Source organism: Staurois parvus, unplaced genomic scaffold (genome assembly GCF_062004578.1).
Source record: "Staurois parvus isolate SC_StPar_1 unplaced genomic scaffold, SC_StPar_1.0 ptg001191l, whole genome shotgun sequence".
NCBI lineage: Eukaryota > Metazoa > Chordata > Amphibia > Anura > Ranidae > Staurois > Staurois parvus.
In genome coordinates, this window is record NW_028318987.1 from 917,869 (window position 1) to 942,304 (window position 24,436).

The window sequence follows — 24,436 nt, forward strand, 5'->3', positions numbered from 1 at the left end:
TTTGTATCTCTGGATCCCCCCAATGTCTGTATCTCTGGATCCCCCCAATGTTTGTATCTCTGGATCTCCCCCAATGTTTGTATCTCTGGATCCCCCCAATGTCTGTATCTCTGGATCCCCCCAATGTTTGTATCTCTGGATCTCCCCCAATGTTTGTATCTCTGGATCCCCCCAAATGTTTGTATCTCTGGATCCCCCCAAATGTTTGTATCTCTGGATCCCCCCCAATGTTTGTATCTCTGGATCCCCCCAATGTTTGTATCTCTGGATCCCCCCAATGTTTGTATCTCTGGATCCCCCCCAATGTTTGTATCTCTGGATTCCCCCTAATGTTTGTATCTCTGGATCCCCCCTAATGTTTGTATCTCTGGATCCCCCTAATGTTTGTATCTCTGGATCCCCCCCAATGTTTGTATCTCTGGATCCCCCCCAATGTTTGTATCTCTGGATCCCCCCAATGTTTGTATCTCTGGATCCCCCCAATGTTTGTATCTCTGGATCCCCCCAATGTTTGTATCTCTGGATCCCCCCCAATGTTTGTATCTCTGGATCCCCCCCAATGTTTGTATCTCTGGATCCCCCCCAATGTTTGTATCTCTGGATCCCCCCAATGTTTGTATCTCTGGATCCCCCCCAATGTTTGTATCTCTGGATCCCCCTAATGTTTGTATCTTTGGATCCCCCCAATGTTTGTATCTCTGGACCCCCCCCCCAATGTTTGTATCTCTGGATCCCCCCAATGTTTGTATCTCTGGATCCCCCCCAATGTTTGTATCTCTGGATCCCCCCCAATGTGTGTATCTCTGGATCCCCCCAATGTTTGTATCTCTGGATCCCCCCAATGTTTGTATCTCTGGATCTCCCCAATGTTTGTATCTCTGGATCTCCCCCATGTTTGTATCTCTGGATCCCCCCAAATGTTTGTATCTCTGGATCCCCCCAAATGTTTGTATCTCTGGATCCCCCCAAATGTTTGTATCTCTGGATCCCCCCAATGTTTGTATCTCTGGATCCCCCCCCCAATGTTTGTATCTCTGGATCCCCCCAATGTTTGTATCTCTGGATCCCCCCCAATGTGTGTATCTCTGGATCCCCCCCAATGTGTGTATCTCTGGATCCCCCCCAATGTTTGTATCTCTGGATCCCCCCAATGTTTGTATCTCTGGATCCCCCCAATGTTTGTATCTCTGGATCCCCCCAATGTTTGTATCTCTGGATCTCCCCCATGTTTGTATCTCTGGATCCCCCCAAATGTTTGTATCTCTGGATCTCCCCCATGTTTGTATCTCTGGATCCCCCCAAATGTTTGTATCTCTGGATCCCCCCAATGTTTGTATCTCTGGATCCCCCCAAATGTTTGTATCTCTGGATCCCCCCAATGTTTGTATCTCTGGATCCCCCCAATGTTTGTATCTCTGGATCCCCCCAATGTTTGTATCTCTGGATCCCCCCCAATGTGTGTATCTCTGGATCCCCCCCAATGTGTGTATCTCTGGATCCCCCCCAATGTGTGTATCTCTGGATCCCCCCCAATGTGTGTATCTCTGGATCCCCCCCAATGTGTGTATCTCTGGATCTCCCCCATGTTTGTATCTCTGGATCCCCCCAATGTTTGTATCTCTGGATCTCCCCCATGTTTGTATCTCTGGATCCCCCCAAATGTTTGTATCTCTGGATCCCCCCAATGTTTGTATCTCTGGATCCCCCCAATGTTTGTATCTCTGGATCCCCCTAATGTTTGTATCTCTGGATCCCCCCAATGTTTGTATCTCTGGATCCCCCAATGTTTGTATCTCTGGATCCCCCAATGTTTGTATCTCTGGATCCCCCAAATGTTTGTATCTCTGGATCCCCCAATGTTTGTATCTCTGGATCCCCCAATGTTTGTATCTCTGGATCCCCCCCAATGTTTGTATCTCTGGATCCCCCCCAATGTTTGTATCTCTGGATCCCCCCTAATGTTTGTATCTCTGGATCCCACCCAATGTCTGTATCTCTGGATCCCCCCCAATGTTTGTATCTCTGGATCCCCCCCAATGTTTGTATCTCTGGATCCTCCCCAATGTTTGTATCTCTGGATCCTCCCCAATGTTTGTATCTCTGGATCCCCCCAATGTTTGTATCTCTGGATCCCCCCCAATGTTTGTATCTCTGGATCCCCCCCCAATGTCTGTATCTTGGGGAATATTTGGTCGTGAATATACTCCACCCAAAAAGCTGACGTCCTCTATTAGAGGAGGAAGAATAGAGAAGGAAAATGGTTTGAAGGCGTCATTGGTTCATGTGTGTTTTTCCGTTTCTGCTGCAGTTGGACTTCAGCCAAAATTTTTTTTTTTGCTTCTAGTTCTGGATGGCGCAAGGGAGTGTTATATACCTTAATCAGCCTATCGGTTTGCGCCCCCTGTGGGGGAAATTCATTCCTACTACCTGTCCCGAATGACCAGGCAGGAAGTGAGAGGAACCCCAGCAGGGATGAAAGATATAAACACCTGACTGGGAATCCCAAACTTCCCCGCTGCATCCAGAATTTTTTTTAAAAATGTTGTTTGTAAACTTTTAAATTCATTGTAAGTAAATGTTCATCTCAGTGCTCGTGCCTTTCCAAGGATTTGCTGTGTGAGAAAGTGATTTTAGGAAATGCACTAATATATGTTAGAAAAAAGGAATGGGTGTGATACAAGAAGTGCCAGTGACCTGGTAGAGTCCTCTCTATCTGGATCTCGCAGGGTCATTAGACCTGGTAGAGTCTTCTCTGGATCTCACGGGGTCATTAGACCTGGTACAGTCTTCTCTGTCTGGATCTCGCAGGGTCATTAGACCTGGTAGAGTCTTCTCTGGATCTTGCGGGGTCATTAGACCTGGTAGAGTCTTCTCTGTCTGGATCTCGCGGGGTCATTAGACCTGGTAGAGTCTTCTCTGTCTGGATCTCGCGGGGTCATTAGACCTGGTAGAGTCTTCTCTGGATCTCACGGGGTCTTTAGACCTGGTAGAGTCTTCTCTGTCTGGATCTCGCGTTGTCATTAGACCTGGTAGAGTCCTCTCTGTCTGGATCTCGCAGGGTAGTTTGACCTGGTAGTCTTCTCTGGATCTCGCAGGGTAGTTAGACCTGGTAGAGTCCTCTCTGTCTGGATCTCGCAGGGTAGTTAGACCTGGTAGAGTCCTCTCTGTCTGGATCTCGCAGGGTAGTTAGACCTGGTAGAGTCCTCTCTGTCTGGATCTCGCAGGGTAGTTAGACCTGGTAGTCTTCTCTGGATCTCGCAGGGTAGTTAGACCTGGTAGAGTCCTCTCTGTCTGGATCTCGCAGGGTAGTTAGACCTGGTAGAGTCTTCTCTGTCTGGATCTCGCAGGGTAGTTAGACCTGGTAGAGTCTTCTCTGTCTGGATCTCGCAGGGTAGTTAGACCTGGTAGAGTCTTCTCTGTCTGGATCTCGCAGGGTAGTTAGACCTGGTGTCGTTAACTTAAATTTTTTTTTTGTCTAGAAGTGGATCGAATGTGTATTCACACCCATGCATTCCGATTCTACTTGCCGCGGTTTGCGAACCGATTTCGGGGTGTTAACATGCAGACCCGCAGCGATTCACATGAACGAGGGGTGCGATCGTGACGCGGTGCGGAAATCGCACAGAAACCACTGCAAATTCCGCACTGCATCAGTGTGAACCCAGCTTGCGTGTAACACTGAATTGCGTCCGGCGCGTTGGGTTCCCATCCGCAGCCAGACTCTCCCCATTATTCTCGCCGGTAACACCTACAGTTCCTATTTCAGGTTTAATAATAATGAAGTGGTCGCAGTTTTTGGAGCTGCAATGGTGGCTTCCAGCTACCCCCCCCCCCCCCCAAGCGCAACAAAACACACAACACCAATAAATATAGAAATATCCTTTTTTACTGGCATCTCGGGGAGGGCGAGCAAAAAGAGAAATAAATAAAAGGAGGAAAACAAAAAAAACAAATTTTGCATTTCTCACCATGCGCATATATCCGTATATATAGATACCTCTTCTTCCAGCAATATATTAATATAGATATATATTTATGTCACATGCTATATACAAATAAATAAAATGGGGGGGCGGGGCATGTTCTTGGGTCCACCCATCATTTGGAGAGAGAGAGAGAGAGAGAGAGAGAGAGAGAGAGAGAGACCTTTGGGCGGAGTCGAGGAATTGAATCCAGTAGCCATCGATTCAGCTGTTGCTAGGCAGATTTCACAAATCCAAAAGGAGCCGGTTTCGTTGGTGCCCATTAGGCCAGGTTTACGCCTGTGCGTTTTTTTTTTTTTCTATGCGTTTTGCCATTTTGATTTCGAATGGATCGCGTTCACATCTATGCAGTTTTTTGGCAGGTGCGTTTTTTTTTTTTTTTTTTTCTGGAATGGGTCAGGGACTTCTTTTCCCACGCCAATTTGCGTTTTTAGTCCGATTGACTTCAACGGAACCGTGTATAAAACTGCATGCGTTTTTGGCAAATTTTTTTATGCGTTTTGCATTTTTAATCTGCCCAGCAACGAGTTGGCCAAAAATGCAAAACACGTAAAAACCGCATGTTCAAAAGCGCACCGCAGAAACGGATCCAACGCAAACTGCATAGGTGTGAACTGAGCCTTATGCAGGCCATAGACGGTTAGAAAATCGGCTGATTTATTTATTTTTTATTTTTTTCATCCGAAAGAATAATCGGGCCGATTTTCGCACTGTTAGTGGGGCAATGGCATCAGCCGATTTTCGCGGTTCCTCCTGCTGCTGGAAAATTCATGAAAAACGGCCAATTTTCGCAATCATTCGTGGCAACATCGGATTACAGAACGAACGATGTTTCGTTTTGCAGATGAAAAATCGGCCGCTGTTTGAACCGCCTATGGCCTGTGTTAGGCTTGGTGATTGCCACCAGCTGATGTCTGGATCTGGGTGCGTCAGGCTGAATCCCCCACCGACTTCTTACATCTGCCAGGGATTTCCTCACCAGAGTCTCACTCTTCCTGCGGAAGCCGAGAGTTTTTTTTTTTTTTTTTTCCTTTCCTCCAGACTACCCTGAGAGACACAAAAAGCTCGCTAGGGTTTTATCCCGACCACCTCCAACTGCAACATCAACTTCGGGGGGCAGCTTCCAGTTAAGCTGCCTCTGAAAACTGCTGAAAGTCGACCCTTTTTAACGATTGCCTAACCACGCCCTGTTGCTTGCCTCTGCCCACGGGCGATTAGAGACCGCCAAACATCGAGTATGAAACCGATAGGTTGCAGCATCTTCGCAGTGAGGACAGCGATCCAGGGTGCACTTACACCAGTTTCCAGATGCAATTTAGTAACACTGTAGCTGCGGTGGAGTTGTATTTGACGGTGGTGGCCGCTGAAGCCTCGTGAACTCTGGATGTAAGAGTTGTTCAGATTCTACTCTGCCCTTTTATAAGTAGGGAAACTTTTCGATAAACTTTTATAACATCTTTAAAAGGAGGTAGTGTGCGAACGTGTGGGTGCGCGGGGGCGCGCGCACGCAAATACTAAGCTGGAGGTCTGTTTCCCCCTCTTGGTAGCTATTTGGACCGTTTGCAGGATCTACACGGGTGTTTTTGTACTTTGTGCTGTGCAGGTTTATCAGTGTGGGACTGTAGCGCCCCCCGTCGGCCTGTGTGTGGTCTTGCAGCTTTTTGCCGTATCTTCCGATTCGGGAGGTAGGGGCACGGCGTGTCAACATCAGTCCTCTAGTATGAATAATGGAAGCTCTGTGTACTGGGGGGGACGGGACATCACGCAAAGGGGGATTCACGCATGCATTGAACACGCTATCTGGGACACCGATGTGGTAGGAGCAGACTCTTCCATCTTTTCCCTGGGGAAGGGGGGGAGGGGGGGGTGCAGAGACTGGATCCAACAGCAGAAACGAGGAAACACGGGACTGGGGGTCTATACACTGCCACCGGGAGCTGCAAGAGAGAGAAGAGACGAGCTTGTCATTTCTGTCATTGTGAAAGATCATCATCATCATCATCATCAATCCGCTAAAAAAAAAAAAAAAAAAGCTGAAATTATAGGGAAGGGTTTGACCCCCTGCCAGGCTCCATGGAGGAGATTCACCCCGTTGTCACCGAGTATTAAAGACCAATCAAGCCCTTAAGGTTGGGGGGTCAGCAACAGGTTGGTTGCAATCTACCTGTCAATCACAGTCATGTGATGGGTGGATTAAGACCCCGCTGTGCCAGCCGCCAACTTCTGACCCTGCCAGCCCCCCACAGACCTCAGATGGGATACAGCGGCAATGGGCATTGCAGAGCCAAGGGAAGTCCTAGGCTCCTCTTCAGCTCTGTCCTTTGACACAGCCAAAGCGAGATCCAAGAGGACTTCCACCACTCTGCTGGGCACTGCTGACTGCTGCAATCTGCATTACATACTACTGACCCCTGAACTCTGCATTACATACCACTGACCCCTGAACTCTGCATTATATACCACTGACCTCTGATCTCTGCATTATATACCACTGACCTCTGAACTCTGCATTATATACCACTGACCTCTGAACTCTGCATTATATACCACTGACCTCTGAACTCTGCATTATATACCACTGACCTCTGAACTCTGCATTATATACCACTGACCTCTGAACTCTGCATTACATACTACTGACCCCTGAAATCTGCTTTACCTACTACTGACCTCTGAACTCTGCTTTACATACTACTGACCTCTGAACTCTGCTTTACATACTACTGACCCCTAAACTCTGCTTTACATACTACAGACCCCTGAACTCTGCTTTACATACAATTGACCCATGAACTCTGCTTTGCATACTACTGATCCCTGAAATCTGCTTTACATACTACTGACCCCTAAACTCTGCTTTACATACTACTGACCCCTAAACTCTGCTTTACATACAACTGACCCCTGAACTCTGCATTACATACAACTGACCCCTGAACTCTGCATTACTTACACCTGACCCCTGAACTCTGCTTTACATACACCTGACCCCTGAACTCTGCTTTACATACTACTGACCTCCTGAATAGCACCTGACCCCAGCACTGTGCATTGCATCCTACTGACAACTGCACTCAGAATTATATATGACTGACCTCCAAATTCTGTCTTATTTACTACTAACCTCTGAGATCTGCTTTACATACTACTAAACCTTTAGCATTTTGCATTGCATATTCCTGTCACCTGCACTCTGCATTATATACTGTACTTCTGACCTCTATGCTCTGCGTTGCATACCACTGACCAATACACTCTGCGCTGCATACTACTGACCTCTGCAGTACATACTACTGACCTGTGCACTCTGTTACATACTACTGACCCAGAAACTCTCTTACATACTACTGACCTTTGCATTCTTCAGTACATACTACTGACTTCTGCGGTACATATACTGACCTGTGCACTCTACGTTACATACTACTGACCCAGAAACTCTATTACATACTACTGACCCAGAAACTCTATTACATACTACTGACCTTTGAGCTCTGCATTAGATACTACTAACCTCTGAGATCTGCTTTACATACTACTAAACCTTTAGCATTTTGCATTGCATATTCCTGTCATCTGCACTCTGCATTATATACTGTACTTCTGACCTCTATGCTCTGCGTTACATACTACTGACCTGTGCACTCTACGTTACATACTACTGACCCATAAACTCTGTTACATACTACTGACCTCTGCATTCTTCAGTACATACTACTGACTTCTGTGGTACATACTACTGACCTGTGCACACAGTACTGACCTCTGCAATCTGCATTACATACTACTGATCCCTGCACTCTATGCTACATACTACTGACCTCTGCACTCTGCAGTACATACTACTGACCTCTGCACTCTGCAGTACATACTACTGACCTCTGCGGTACATTCTACTGACCTGTACACTCTGTGTTACACAATACTGACCTCAGCGATCTACATTACATACTACTGACCCCTGCACTCTACATTACATACTACTGACCCCTGCACTCTACATTACATACTACTGACCCCTGCACTCTACATTACATACTACTGACCCCTGCACTCTACATTACATACTACTGACCCCTGCACTCTACATTACATACTGCTGACCCCTGCACTCTACGTTGCATACTACTGATCCCTTCACTCTACGTTGCATACTACTGACCCCTGCACTCTGCATTACTCCTGATCTCTGCACTCTGCATTACTCCTGACCCCTGCACTCTGCATTACTCCTGACCCCTGCACTCTGCATTACTCCTGATCTCTGCACTCTGCATTACTCCTGACCCCTGCACTCTGCATTACTCCTGATCTCTGCACTCTGCATTACTCCTGATCTCTGCACTCTGCATTACTCCTGATCTCTGCACTCTGCATTACTCCTGACCCCTGCACTCTGCATTACTCCTGACCCCTGCACTCTGCATTACTCCTGATCTCTGCACTCTGCATTACTCCTGATCTCTGCACTCTGCATTACTCCTGATCTCTGCACTCTGCATTACTCCTGATCTCTGCGATCTGCTTTGCATACTACTGACCCTTGTAATCTACATTGCTGACTACGTATCCTTGTATTCTTCAGTCTCTTCTGTTTAATGGGCCTTGCTGCGTTATCTCATTAGCATACGGCTACCGACTGCAGAGAGGAGCGACTTTTGGGTGCGTTCAAAAAAAAAAATGAAAACGACTTAAAAAAATCCAAATCCGGCACAAATTAAATCAAACCGGCAAAATATGAAGAAGAGAAAAAAACTTTTAGGGAGAAAAGAAATACAAATATAAAAACAAAAACAAAAAAAAACATTTTAGGGAGTTTCAGATGAAAACGTCACAATTCCATCGTGTTCCACCAATCCCGGCGTGTGATGGAGCGACTGATGGAAACAATGTATCGGCTCAACAAACAATGGAGGAACACTTACTCTGGGTCTGTAGCGGCTGCCTCCCGTCCGGATCGGATGCGCTGTGACACAAGAGTAGGAAAACGGTTATAAAACTGATGGCGACCGATGACAGCGAGCTGAGAGCGGCGACCGATGGCGGCGAGCTGAGAGCGACGAGCGATGGCGGCGAGCTGAGAGCGGCGACCGATGGCGGCGAGCTGAGAGCGGCGACCGATGGCGGCGAGCTGAGAGCGGCGACCGATGGCGGCGAGCTGAGAGCTGCGACCGATGGCGGCGAGCTGAGAGCGGCGAGCGATGGCGGCGAGCTGAGAGGGGCGACCGATGGCGGCGAGCTGAGAGGGGCGACGGATGGCGGCGAGCTGAGAGGGACGACCGATGGCGGCGAGCTGAGAGGGGCGACCGATGGCGGCGAGCTGAGAGCGACGACCGATGGCGGCGAGCTGAGAGCGGCGACCGATGGCGGCGAGCTGAGAGCGGCGACCGATGGCGGCGAGCTGAGAGCGACGACCGATGGCGGCGAGCTGAGAGCGGCGACCGATGGCGGCGAGCTGAGAGCGGCGACCGATGGCGGCGAGCTGAGAGCGACGACCGATGGCGGCGAGCTGAGAGCGACGACCGATGGCGGCGAGCTGAGAGCGACGACCGATGGCGGCGAGCTGAGAGTGACGCCGGATTGGAGGACTCTTTTCCGATATTTAAAGCCAGTTTTTTTTTTTTTATGTTTTCAGTATTGAACGGCTAAATAAGTTCCAGGCGCATCGAAAGCCCATTCACACTTGTAAGACTTGTCCTGCGACTTTGGGGTCCAAGTCGCACCCCATTTTTCCCCAATGAGTACCATTCATATCTGTGAGACTTCAAAGTAGCTCCTGCACTACGTTGGTCCAACTTTTATGCAACTTGAGGGCCATGGACTTCAATTAAAACCCTACAAAGTCACATGAATGTTGCACCTGAATGTTGTACACACGACTCGTGCGACTTTGAACAGCTCAATCAACTTTAGTTAAAGCCAAAGTCGCACTCATCCAAAGTCGCATCAAGTTGCACTGAAAAAACGTGCAAGTGTGAATAGAACCTTAAGGCTCTGTTCATACTTGTACAGCTCCAAAGTTGCACGACTTTAAAGTGCAACTTTGGTGCAACTTGGATACGACTTTGGCTTTCATTAATGATCATGGACAACTGTTGCGTATCTAACATTCAGGTGCAACTTTCATACGACTATTGAGGGTCTTCATTGCAGTCTATGGCACTCAAGTTGCATGAAAGTATTGCACGAACTACTTTTGAAGTCGCACAGATATGAATGGTATCCAATGGGAAACATGGGGGGGTGACTTGTCATGCGAATTCGGACCACAAAGTCGCATGACAAGTCGCACAATTATTCAGTCATGTGACCATAACGATCAAACCTCATTGGACTATTTTTGGCTGAAAATAAGGTTCCTTATCCGGGTTTTTTAACTTTGTGAATTGAGACATACGGCGGCCAATTCATGAAAAGCGGAATAAAGAAAAATCCGCACAAATTTTAAGTTGTCAATAGATTATCAAAATTTAATTGGACATTTTGGCTTAAAATAACTGTCACTTTTTTATTTAAGGATCCGATTTTTCTCCAATGCAAGTCTGCCAGTCAGCCCAGACTGGTTGAAAATCTAAAGGCTCAGTTCACAAAGCTTCAAGGATAGGGATCTTTCTTTTCAGTCATGTGACCATAATGATTCCCTTGGACTATATAGCTTAAAATAACTGTCACTCTTTTGTTTAAGGACCCGATTCTCCAATGCTAGTCTGCCAGTCGGCCCAGACCAGTTGGAAACCTATAGGTTCAGTTCACAAAGCTTCAAAGATAGGGAATCTTTATTTTCAGTCATGTGACCATAATGATCAAACCTCCTTGGACTATTTAGCTTAATATAACTGTCACTTTTTTTGTTTAAGGCCCCGATTCTCCAATGCAAGTCTGCCAGTCAGCCTAGACCAGTTGAAAACTTATAGGTTCAGTTCACAAAGCTTCAAGGATAGGGATCTATATTTTCAGTCATGTGACCATAACGCTCAAACCTCCTTGGATTATTTGGCTGAAAATAACTGTTTTTTATGTATGTAAGGTTCCATATCCGGATTTTTTAACTTTTGTGAATTGAGACATACGGCGGCTAATTCGTGAGAAGTGGAGTAAAGAAAAATCCGCACAAATTTTGAGTTGTCAGTAGATTATCAAAATTTAATTGGACATTTTGGCTTAAAATAACTGTCACTTTTTTATTTAAGGATCTGATTTTTTTCCAATGCAAGTCTGCCAGTCAGCCCAGACTGGTTGAAAATCTAAAGGCTGGGTTCACAAAGCTTCAAGGATAGGGATCTATATTTTCAGTCATGTGACCATAATGATCTCATCGGACTATTTGGCTTAAAATAACTGTCATTTTTTTATTTAAGGATCCAATTTTTTTCAAATGCAAGTCTGCCGGTCGGCCTAGACCAGTTGCAAAACCTATAGGCTCAGTTCACAAATCTTCAGGGATAGGGATCTATATTTTCAGTCATGTGACCATAATGATCTCATTGGACTATTTGGCTTAAAATAACTGTCACTTTTTTTTTTTTAATAAAAGGATCCTTATTCTGGTGATTTTACTTTGTGAATTGAGACTTATGGTGGCCAATTCATGAAAAGCGGAGTAAAGAAAAATCTGGCACAAATTTTCAGTTGTCAGTAGCAGCCAATAAGGCTTCTGATTTCATTTTAGGGAAGAATTTAACACAAATTTAGATTATTTTTTTTCCCAGTTTTCATAACTCCACCCTATTCTGTGAATTTGTCTTCTCTCAACAGTCATATAGGCCCGATTCACAAAACTTCACACACAGATAAGGGTTTTTATTTTTTCAGTCATGTGACCATAATTAACAGATTTCATTGGACTTTTTGGCTTAAAATAACTGTCACTTTTTTGCTTGACAGACTTGCATTAGACAATCGGGTCCTTAGTCAGCCCAGACTGGTTGGAAACCTACAGGCTCAGTTCACGAAGCTTCAAGGATAGGGATCTTTATTTTCAGTCATGTGACCATAATGATCAAACCTCCTTGGACTACTTAGCTTAAAATAACTGTCACTTTTTTGTTTGAGGACCCGATTCTCCAATGCAAGTCTGCCAGTTGACCCAGACCGGTTGGAAACCTATAGGCTCAGTTCACAAATCTTCAAGGACAGGGATCTATTTTTTCAGTCATGTGACCATAATTATCAGATTTCATTGGACTGTTTGGCTTAAAATAACTGTCACTTTTTTGTTTAAGGACCCGATTGGCAGTTGGCCCAGACCGGTTGGAAACCTACAGGTTCAGTTCACAAAGCTTCAAGGATAGGGATCTTTATTTTCAGTCATGTGACCATAATGATCAAACCTCCTTGGACTATTTAGCTTAAAATAACTGTCACTTTCAGTCATGTGACCATAATTATCAGATTTCATTGGACTTTTTGGCTTAAAATAACTGTCACTTTTTTCTTTAAGGACCCGATTGTCTGTCAGTTGGCCCAGACCGGTTGGAAACCTATAAGCTCAGTTCACAAAGCTTCAGGATAGAGATCTATATTTTCAGTCATGTGACCGTAACGATCAAACCTCCTTGGGACTATTTGGCTGAAACGAACTGCCACTTTTTTGTTTAAGGACCCGATTCTCCAATGCAAGTCACTTTTTAATATAAGGAACCTTTATCCGGGTTTTTTAACTTTGTGAATTGAGACATATGGCGGCCAATTCATGAAAAGTGGAGTAAAGAAAAATCTGCACAAATTTTGAGTGCGCGCTCCCAGCACACATGTCCGGTACTCACGGAAAGGTCACGATCTCCTCTTGCGATCGGAACCTTTCCCAATCATGTGGCCTCGAATCACGGTTGTCACATGACCCTAAAACCCCGCCTCCCGGCTTCTGAAACCCTTAAAGGGCCGGGAGGTGCCGGCGCCTAGGGGTTAAGGACCCAATTCCCAATGGAAGTCTGCCAGTCGGCCCAGACTGGTTGAAAACCAGCGCAATTTTTGTCAAATTTAAGGCGCCATTTGCACCTGCGCGTCGCGGTAACGCGCTCCTATTCACGCAACAGCGTAGGGCAGACAAATGGGCGACACTTTGCCGTGTTTGTCGCCCATTCACTTGAAGTAACTCGAGTAGCATTTTGGCCGTGTTCCGATTTGTGAACTTCTTTGAAATTTAGCCGCGCTTTTCCTTTCCGCGTTTGAGGCACCATTAACGGCACCTCCAGCACGACGCGCCTTTTTCGCAAGAGACACGCAGGTGTGAATGGGGCCCCCAAGGGACGGGCGTCTGAGCAATTCAAAGCACCGTAAGCCACAGCTGCCGCCTAAGCGCCCGCACGTCTGCTCACCGCCATTCGTAGCGCCGCCGTGAATGAAACCAAAAAAGACGCGAGCTCTGATCTCCTGAAGGCTGCGCATAACCGAATATAGAAAGACGATGATTAATCGCCCCGAGAGTCGCACAGCAATCCGCCTTGAAAAGAATAATAAATTGCTCATAAAAATAAACTTGCTATTTGCGCACTCCCCCCCCCCCCCCCCCCCCCGCCACCGGGGTATGTCTGCCAGAAGAAAAGGAAGAGAAGATTTCATTATAAGAACTCCCCCTCAATGGGGGGGAGCGGGGGGACCCCTCGCTGGAAGGAAGGGGGGGGGGAGGGGAGCTGCTACAATTATCCAGGCAGAGTATTGTTGTGAAGGTTTCATATAAAATCACAAAGAGATCGTTCAGTTCTATTCGTTGCGCTCAGCAGGACGCACATCAGGTGTCTCGGCCGGCTTGGGCCAAACTTAAAAAAAAAAAAAAAAACGCAGAGTGTGAATTATTTATTTTTTATATTGAAAAGGAGGATGTGAGATGGAGAGACCCCGACGCACGTACAGCGCGTTCCTGATCATCAGAACATAAACATTTATTATTTTTATTTATATATTATACATATTGCATATTTTTTTATTATTATATACAGATTGTATCATTATTTATTATACAGGATTTATATAGCTATTATTTTTTGATTATTATTAGTAATACAAATAATTATATAACAACAAATAACAAATATATAATATGCAGATAGTAATAATAAATATATATATGTGTGTGTAATAAAAAAAAATATATGTTATTTGTTGTTATATAATTATTTGTATTATTAATAATAATAAAAAAATAATAGCTATATAAATCCTGTATAATAAATAATGATACAATCTGTATATAATATTAAAAATTATATAGAGTGTGTATATATATATATATAGAGTGTGTGTGTGTGTGTATATATATAAATATATATATATATATACATACACTTTTCTTTATATATACAGTGATATGACATAATGATCTTACTTTGCATTCCTTTGTTTGCATTTGAACTTGTTACCTGTTGGGAAACAAAAAAAAGAATATTGTAACAAACAAGTTCTATGTCTGTCTCCATGTTCTTTCTACAGCGCTGCGGTATATGTCAGAGCTATATACTGTGTGTGTATAATAATATTGGGTGGCTGTAGTTGAACATTAGAGTGTCAGCTCCTCTGGTACAGAGACTGAAGTGACTGTGGGGGGAGGGGACATTAGAGTGTAAGCTCCTCTGGTACAGAGACTGATGGGACTGCGGGGGAGGGGACATTAGAGTGTAAGCTCCTCTGGTACAGAGACTGATGGGACTGCGGGGGAGGGGACATTAGAGTGTAAGCTCCTCTGGTACAGAGACTGATGTGACTGCGGGGGGAGGGGACATTAGAGTGTAAGCTCCTCTGGTACAGACTGATGTGATTGTGGGGGAGGGGACATTAGAGCGTAAGCTCCTCTGGTACAGAGACTGATGTGACTGTTGGGGAGGGGACATTAGAGTGTAAGCTCCTCTGGTACAGAGACTGATGGGACTGTAGGGGAGGGGACATTAGAGTGTAAGCTCCTCTGGTACAGACTGATGTGATTGTGGGGGAGGGGACATTAGAGCGTAAGCTCCTCTGGTACAGAGACTGATGTGACTGGCTCAATGTACTCTGTACAGCGCTGCGGTATATGTCAGAGCTATAAATGTATGATAATACTGTGTGACTGTGAGGGGACATTAGAGTGTAAGCTCCTGTGGTCAGTGTTCTCTGTACAGCACCACTGTATATGTCAGAGCTATAAATGTATGATAATAGTGTGTGACTGCGGGGGAGGGGACATTAGAGCGTAAGCTCCTCTGGTACAGAGACTGATGGGACTGTGGGGGAGGGGACATTAGAGTGTAAGCTCCTCTGGTACAGAGACTAATGTGACTGTGGGGGGGGAGGGGGGGCATTAGAGTGTAAGCTCCTCTGGTGCAGAGACTGATGTGACTGCGGGGGAGGGGGCATTAGAGTGTAAGCTCCTCTGGTACAGAGACTGATGTGACTGTGGGGGAGGGGACAGTAGAGTGTAAGCTCCTCTGTACAGAGACTGATGTGACTGTGGGGGGGGGGGCATTAGAGTGTAAGCTCCTCTGTACAGAGACTGATGTGACTGTGGGGGGGGGGCATTAGAGTGTAAGCTCCTCTGGTACACAGACTGATGTGACTGTGGGGGAGGGGACATTAGAGTGTAAGCTCCTCTGTACAGAGACTGATGTGACTGGCTCAGTGATCTCTGTACAGCGCTGCGGTATATGTCAGAGCTATATAAACATTAATAAAATGTGCTCCAAGTTTGTGCTGTGGCTGTGCTATGAGGGATCCCAGAGAAGTGACCTAAATTGGAAGAAATGGGTCAACAGACCAAAAAATGCAAAATCCACTTATTCTGTAATGCGCATCAGTGCAATACATTGGACACGCTCGGCCTAAATACAAAGTGAATTCCTCGAATGTGAAAACTCTGCAGAATGTTAATGAGCCCTCCGCCACAGCCTGGATTATATCGAAGGGGAATTAAAATGCATCCAAATCCAATGTTTTTGCTGCGGACAGAGTTGGGATGTCCGTGTCCCTTTAGGTAGACTTCTCCTAACTTCCTGCATCGAAGAGTAAATGCCCCCGCCCCCCCCCCTTTGACCATTGTCACTGGAACTGGTTTCCCTTATTGGAAGATGTCTTGATGGCAACCATAACATTTTTGGACTTTTCAGCACTTTTCGGTCCAGGTGACCCCAGGACAAATGGGGGCAAGCTCCCTAGTGGGGAAAAGGGCAGCCAGAAAAACATGGCGGGGTTGTAACCCAACCACCGCTGCAGGAAAAACAAATAAAAGAAATTCGCTTTTTAGACGCACTTTTATAGACATCGTTTTGGGGTTGTAGTTACATCTGGTTACCAGCAGATGGAGTCAAAGCTCGAGCATTTTCGGATTGATCAAATTCTACCTTTTTCTGCCAGAAATTTTGAAAAAGGCGGCAGATACTTACTAAGAGCGATGATGATCCCCAGAAAAAACATGACGATGGCCAGGATTAGCCCCGTCATCCGTACTGTGTCATAATCTGTATGGAAACATGAAGACCACACGTAATAAATGGATTCATTCATCTGTCAACCTAGGGGTGGACTGACCATTCAAGCACTCTGGCACTGCTCGAGGGCCCAGGGTCAGTAGGGGGCCCCATGAGATGCCCCTAGTACCTTTCATAGGCTTTTTTGAGTGTGGGCAAGGACACAGGGGCCCCATGATACCCTATTGCCCGGGGGCCCCATGAGTTCTCAGTCCACCCCTGGCCAACCCTCAGTCAGTGCTGGGACAAGGTCATGTAGCACCCAGGGCAAAGATGCCAAACGGTGCCCCCCTCTCCAACATGTATGATGAGTATGTAAATTCCCTTTGCAAGCCAAAATTCTCCCCAAACCAACCCCCCCCCCCCCCCTTCCAGTACTCCTGCCAACCTGTAATTAGAAGCTCACCATGTAGCGCCCCCCACCTTACATGATACCACAGAGCCCAGGACAGCCATCCCTCCTGCCCACCCCTTGTTCCGGCCCTGCTCTCAGTTGTCCCTGGTTGGGTTTTAGGACGGTTCCCCTTTTGGACCCAAAGCCCTCAATTCTTCTCACCTTCAAAGCTGTCCCTCCTTTCTTCTCATGGACTTGTGCAACCATAAACATTACCCACATGGAAGAAGAATATATTTGAAATATAGTTTAAAAATATTCTTCCCGAATATATATAAAAATCTTTTTTTTTTTTTTTTTTTTTTGGAAATATATACTGCATGTTGAAATATATTTTCATATATATATATATATATATATATATATATATACACTGTGTCTTTAAAAATACAAATCTACATTTTTGGAATGCATTTACAAACATATGTAAAAATATATGTTAAAATGTCTTTTTTTCTATGTAAAATAATCTCAAGAATATATTTTAAAAAATATTTATATTTAACCACTTCCCGACCGGCCGTTGCATATAAACGGTCGGACGGTGGCACTGCAGGGTCGGGTGGCCGTTTATAAATGTCCTCCCCGCTCCCTGCTTGTGCACGCTGCCTGGGAGCGTGCAGCACCGCGATCCGGTGCCCGCTGTGTCCTCCGGACACAGTGAAACACCGATCGTCGGACGGGACCTCTGTACGAGGTCCCGATCATGTGATCGTTGATTGGCGAATCAGTGATCACATGCAAAGTAGTAAGCAAGATGTCACTTCTGACATCACTGCTTACTACGTGTGAAATCTGTGAATGATTACAGAGATCACATGGTACAGGGCTATTCACAACAGGCTTGTACCATGTGACAAGCTGTGACCAATCACAGCTCACTCAGTACTTCTCAATGAGTGCAAGAATGCACACAGAGAGAAAGAGAAATGATTGATTTTACATCCTATATGGGTGTAAATGCAATGTGTAAAAAAAAAAAAAAAAAAAATCTTCATCACCCCCCACAAGTAGTACAGTGTCACCATGGTGACACTGTACTGCTAGGGTGACAGTATGTAAAAAAAAATAATAATATAAAAAAATAAAATAAAAATGTAAAAAAAAATGTTTAAAAATTATAATTTTTGGTTATAAACTAATTTGGATTTTTTTTTTACGAAAAAGATAACGGAATAAATTTTGGCAAAGATTTATGATGAAATATTATTTATTTGCAAAATTTTATTAAAAAAAAACACTTTTTTTTCAAAATTTTTGGAAATTTCATTTACATAGCAAAAAAAATTAAAATCCCAGCGGTGAATAAATACCACCAAAATAAATCTTTATCTGTCGCAAAAAAATGGTAAAAAATTCATTTGGGTACAGTGTTGCATGACCGCGCAATTGTCATTCAAAGCGTGATAGCGCTGAAAGCTGAAAATTGCCCTGGTCAGGAAGGGGGTAAAAGTGTCCGGACTGGAAGTGGTTAAAAATATTTTTCATATATTTTGTAATATATAAAAAACGCATTTCAACATGTGAGATAGATAGACAGAAATATATATATATAGATAATTTATTGAAATATATTGAATATGGCCAAAATTGTAGTATTTCAAATATATTTGGGGAGAATATTTTTAAAATATATTTCTCTTCCATGTGGGTAGTTCACATCCCCAGGTGTGTGTGTGTACACCCAGGGGGTGATGGGGGCTGCACTATTCCGTGTAATACTAGTTTTGGGTGGACTGTAGAAGAAGACCTGCAGGACGCTTTACTTACCATAGACAAAGGGGTCTCCGTTTCCGTATACGTTCACTAAAAAAGAAGAAAAGGAAGAAAAGTCAACGTAATACTAATAGAGCCAAGAGCTCAGAAGTTCCAGGTGTAGAGAGGTTCCTGGCCGGGTTTAGAGGTTCTGCTCTAACATTACTTACAGCTTCTTCCAGTGTTTGTTCTGCTTTTGTTTGGACTTTGTAGACCTTTTTATTACAGAGCTGATTTAGGGTTTTTGCAACCCTTTTTCCCCCAAACTTTTCTTTGTAGTCTTTTGGGATACATGTAGGATCCTTCTAGTACTTTGGGGAAGATGGTAAGGTCTTTGTAGTTTAATTTGGGTAGTTGTTGGTCTTTTTTTTTGTTTTTTGGAGTGTTGGGTCTTTGTAGTCTTTTTGGGTAGTTGTTGGGTCTTTCTAGTCTGTTGGGGTAGATGTCAGGTCTTTGCAGTCTTTTAGGGTAGATGGTAGCTTTTTAGTAGTCTTTTGGGGCAGTTGTTGGGTCTTTGCAGTCTTTTGGGGTAACTGGTAAGGTTTTAGTAGTCTTTTGTGGTAGATGTTGGGTCTTTCAGCATTTTGGGATAAATGTTGGGTGGTCTATGGTTGAACTGGATGGACTTTTGTCTTTTTTCAGCCAGACTAACTAAGTAACTATGTGTAGACGTTTGTGGTAGATGTCAGATCTTTGTAGCCTTTGGGGTAAATGTTTTTTTTTGTAGTCTTTTGGGATAGATATTAGGTAGTCTTTTGGAGTAGATGATATAGTCTTTGTAGCCTTTGTGGGTCTTTGTAGTCTTTTGGGGTAGCTGTCGGGTCTTGGTAGTCTTTTGGAGTAATTATTGAGTCTTTCTAGTCTTTTGGGGTAGATGTTGAGTCTTTCTAGTCTTTTGGGGTAGATGTTGAGTCTTTCTAGTCTTTTGGGGTAGATGTTGAGTCTTTCTAGTCTTGTGGGGTAGATGTTGGGTCTTTCTAGTCTTTGGGGTAGATGTTGGGGGGGGGGGGGAGTGTTGCTTTTTGGGGTAGATGCCAGATCTTTGTAGTGTTTTGGTACATTTTTTTATGTACTCTGTGGGATAGATATTGGGTAGTCTTTTGGAGTAGATGGTATGGTCTTTGTAGTCTTTTGGGGTGGTTGTTGGGTCTTTGTAGTCTTTTGGGATAGAAGTTGTTGGTTTGTAGTTGTTTGGGTAAATATCAATCTTTGTAGTCTTTTGGGGTAGAAGTTTGGGATTTGTATCATTTTGGGGTAGATGTTGTGATTTTTTTGTAGTCTTTGAGGATAGATATTGCGATAGGATATTATGATAGTTATTGCGATTAGATGTCATGTCTTTGTAGTCTTTTGAGATAAAGGTTGAGTAGATTTTTGTTTTTTGGGGGTTTTTTTGGAGTAGATGTCAAAACTTTGTAGCCTTTTAGGGTAGATGTTGTGTCTTTGTAGTCTTTTGGGATAGATACTGGGTAGTCTTTTGGCGTAGATGCAAGGACTTTGTAATTTTTAGGGAAAATATCATGTGTTTGTAGTTTTGTAGGGATACATGTTGGGTAGTTTTTGGGGTTTTTTTGGAGTAGATGTCAAATCTTTGTAGCCTTTTGGGGTAGATGTCATGTCTCTGTAGTCTTTTGAGATAAAGGTTGAGTAGATTTTGTTTTTGGTTTTTTTTTGGGGTAGATGTCAAATCTTTGTAGCCTTTTGGGGTAGATGTCATGTCTTTGTAGTCTTTTGAGATAAAGGTTGAGTAGATTTTGTTTTTGGTTTTTTTTGGGGGTAGATGTCAAATCTTTGTAGCCTTTTTGGGTAGATGTCATGTCTTTGTAGTCTTTTGAGATAAAGGTTGAGTAGATTTTGTTTTTTGGGGTTTTTTTTTGGGGTGGATGTCAAATCTTTGTAGCGTTTTGGGGTAGATGTCATGTTTTTGTAGTCTTTTGAGATACAGGTTGAATAGATATTGTTTTTTGGGTGTTTTTTGGGGGGTAGATGCCAAATCTTTGTAGTGTTTTGGGGTAGATGTTGTGTCTTTGTAGTCTTTTGGGATAGATACTGGGTAGTCTTTTGGCGTAGATGCAAGGACTTTGTAATTTTTAGGGAAAATATCATGTCTCTGAAGTTTTTTTGGGATAAATGTTGGGTAGTTTTTGTTTTGTTTTTTTGGTGTAGATGTCAAATCTTTGTAGCCTTTTAGGGTAGATTATGACATTTGTAACCCTTTTCGGGAAAATAAGTGATGTTTGTAGTCTCTTTTTTTTTTGGCATATTTAAGGGTTTAATTGTCTTTCTGGGTACATTTTCTGTTTTTTATAGACCCTTTTGTGACAGACTCTGCACAGCCTAGTTTGAGGATCATTTTTCAGGGCAAGGAACTGTGAATAGTTACTTTTTTTTTTTTTTTACCTTTTACAAATTCAAATGAATAGCATTAATACAAGAAGTGAACCTGTACATTGCTTATAGTAGGTTTGTTTTATAGAAGGTTCAATACATACATTAAATTAAAATGCCACCATATATTGATTTTATTTATTTCAGATACTTCTATATCGCCGTCAATTTACGCCGCGCTTTACATATATATTGTACATTCATCAGTCCCTAACCCTCAAGGGGCGTACAATCTAAGGTCCCTAACCCTCAAGGGGCGTACAATCTAAGGGCCCTAACCCTCAAGGGGCGTACAATCTAAGGTCCCTAACCCTCAAGGGGCGTACAATCTAAGGTCCCTAACAATCAAGGGGCGTACAATCTAAGGTCCCTAACCCTGAAGGGGTGTACAATCTAAGGTCCCTAACCCTCAAGGGGCGTACAATCTAAGGTCCCTAACTCACATTCATACATACACATACTAGGGCCAACATAGACAGGATCCAATTAACCCACCAGCATATCTTTGGAGTGTGGGAGGAAACCGGAGTACCCGGAGAAAACCCACCCAGGCACAGGGAGAACATGCAAACTCCAGGCAGGAGCTGCGGTAGTAGGGATATATATAATTTTCCATTTTTATTAGACTCCAGTGCTGTGGGAGTATGACATAATGTAAAATCCTAACCGTCCCTGTATGAACGGCTTCTGTTTTTGAGGTTTCTGAGAGCTGCACTGTGCACAATCACCACGAATATCGCTGTTAAAGTGTTACCGGTGTAGGATTTTGGGGCAGATGTTGTGTTTTTTATTTTTTTTTTGTAGTCTTTTAGGATAGATATTGCGATAGGATATTAGGATAGTGATTTTCTTAGATTGTAAGCTCCCAGGATCAGGGCCCTCCTATCCCTCTTGTATTGAACTGTATTGTTGCTGTATTGTCTCCCGTTACATTTTAAAGTGCTGAGCAAAATGTTGGCGCCATAAATCCTGTATAATAATAATAATATAATAATAATAATAATAATAAATATAATAGAATAATAAATAAAAATAATAATAGTGATATCCAGATATCTTGGTGGGCCATTAGGGACTGTTCTAATGATATGTTAATATTTTTTTCAAAATGTTATTTTAAAAAAAATGATAATAATAATTTCCTGGATAAATATAAATAAAAGGGCAGAAGTTATATGACCTGTTAGCAGAAGGTAGGGACAGAGTTAATTACAGCACACTTGGGCTCCTAGGCGTTGTTCTTCCCTGGCGGCTTGGCTGAAAGTCTAGAATTGATTTAATTAGGAAGGGGTTGAATCTACTTATAGCGTCCTGCTGAGAGTCTAATGGCTCTGCGTCTCCTTATTTATATTTTTATGATCCAAATCAAAGTCCTTCAACTCTCATTGCTGCTGCCAACTTTCAAAATCTGACCTTTGGGGGGGCACTTTGCATGGGGAACCCTGTAAGGAATGGGTGTGAAACTGGTGGCCGTCCAGCTATAGTCAAACTACAAGTCCCAGGAGGTATTGCAAGATTGACAGTTACAAGCATGACTCCCAAAGGTAGAGGCATCATGATGAGACTCGTAGTTTTGCAACATCTGGAGGGCCACCAGTTTAAAACCCCTGGTCTATGCTATGGGGACACCCCTGGTCTATGCTATGGGGACACCCCTGGTCTATGCTATGGGGACACCCCTGGTCTATGCTATGGGGACACCCCTGGTCTATGCGATGGGGACACCCTGGTCTATGCGATGGGGACACCCCTGGTCTATGCGATGGGGACACCCCTGGTCTATGCGATGGGGACACCCCTGGTCTATGCTATGGGGACTCCCCTGGTCTATGCGATGGGGACTCCCCTGGTCTATGCGATGGGGACACCCCTGGTCTATGCGATGGGGACACCCCTGGTCTATGCTATGGGGACACCCCTGGTCTATGCTATGGGGACACCCTGGTCTATGCTATGGGGACACCCCTGGTCTATGCTATGGGGACTCTTGAGTTCAATCCTCTCCAGTCAAACATCACCTACAGTGGAGAAAATAGACGGCACCTTCTTGCAATAGCGTCTGACCTTGCTGGACAAAGCCTATTTTTTCTGAAAATGTTTGCCTTCTTGTCTAGGGTAGCCACCCCATGTGCTCTATGCCACGGGTGTCAAAATGGCGGCCCACCAGCTGTTGCCAAACTACATGTCCCAGGAGGCATTGTAAGATTGACAGTTACAAGCATGACTCCCAAAGGTAGAGGAATCATGATGAGACTCGTAGTTTTGCAACATCTGGAGGGCCACCAGTTTAAAACCCCTGGTCTATGCTATGGGGACACCCCTGGTCTATGCTATGGGGACACCCCTGGTCTATGCGATGGGGACACCCCTGGTCTATGCGATGGGGACACCCCTGGTCTATGCGATGGGGACACCCCTGGTCTATGCGATGGGGACACCCCTGGTCTATGCTATGGGGACACCCCTGGTCTATGCTACGGGGACTCTTGAGTTCAATCCTCTCCAGTCAAGCATCACCTACAGTGGAGAAAATAGACGGCACCTTCCTGCACTAGCGTCTGACCTTGCTGGACAAAGCCTATTTTTTCTGAAAATGTTTGCCTTCTTGTCAAGGGTAGCCACCCCATGTGCTCCATGCCACGGGTGTCAAAATGGCGGCCCACCAGCTGTTGCCAAACTTCAAGTCCCAGGAGGCATTGCAGGATTGACAGTTACAAGCACGGCTCCCAAAGGCAGAGGCATGATGGGACTCGGGCGGACTGACCATTTGTAAACTCGGGCACTGCCGAGGGCCCGGGGTCAGTAGGGGGCCCCATGAGATGCCCCTGGTACCTTTTTCATAGGTTTTTTTGAGTTTGGGCAAGGACACAGGGGCCCCATGATCCCCGATTGCTCGGGGGCCCCATGAGTTGTCAGTCCGCCCCTGATGGGACTTGTAGTTTTGCAACAGCTGGAGGGCCACCAGTTTGACACCCCTGCATAAGCCAAGCTAACCCCAGTAATAAATGATTAGCCTTTTTTTAAGGCCGTTAGAACTTAACTCTGCCTGTGTAATGACCTGTAGTCTGTCTTTGTAATTAGCTGCCCCGCACCAGCTGAATCAGGCTTTCAATGGGTATGTCTGCTCAGCATGCTGACACAGTGGTGGCAGTGGTGTGTGTGGGGCAATGGGGCACAATATACAGTAGATCTGGAAATTTGGCCAGCTAAAGTTATGTGCGAATCGCCATAGAAGCCAAGCTTGCCCCGTCCCATTCTGCCTCCCAAGTCTTCCTACTGGTCTTTTGGCATGATGAGTGGATGACTCGACCAATAGGGAGGCTCAAGAAGGAAAAGGGGGCAGGACCAAGGATGACTTTTCCAGGAAAGGTTGAGATCTCCATATAACTTTGTCTGTTTGTATCTCTGAAGTCGCACTGCACTGTAACAAAGTAACTTGGGGTCGGTACGGTGGGAATATAATGTAATAGTTTTACTCGTGT

At 44.6% G+C, this 24,436-nt stretch overlaps 1 long non-coding RNA gene across 1 annotated transcript; it reads right to left on the reverse strand.

The window, feature by feature from the left end:
* Positions 1-3,868: 3,868 nt before the first annotated feature.
* LOC149438484 (uncharacterized) lies at positions 3,869-18,731 on the reverse strand. The gene is made up of 5 exons (XR_016307909.1): positions 18,582-18,731; positions 16,334-16,408; positions 14,308-14,341; positions 8,909-8,949; positions 3,869-5,920 (listed from the first exon to the last, which is right to left on the reverse strand). It is a non-coding gene; the product is annotated as an uncharacterized LOC149438484 (long non-coding RNA).
* Between the last annotated feature and the right edge of the window lie 5,705 nt (positions 18,732-24,436).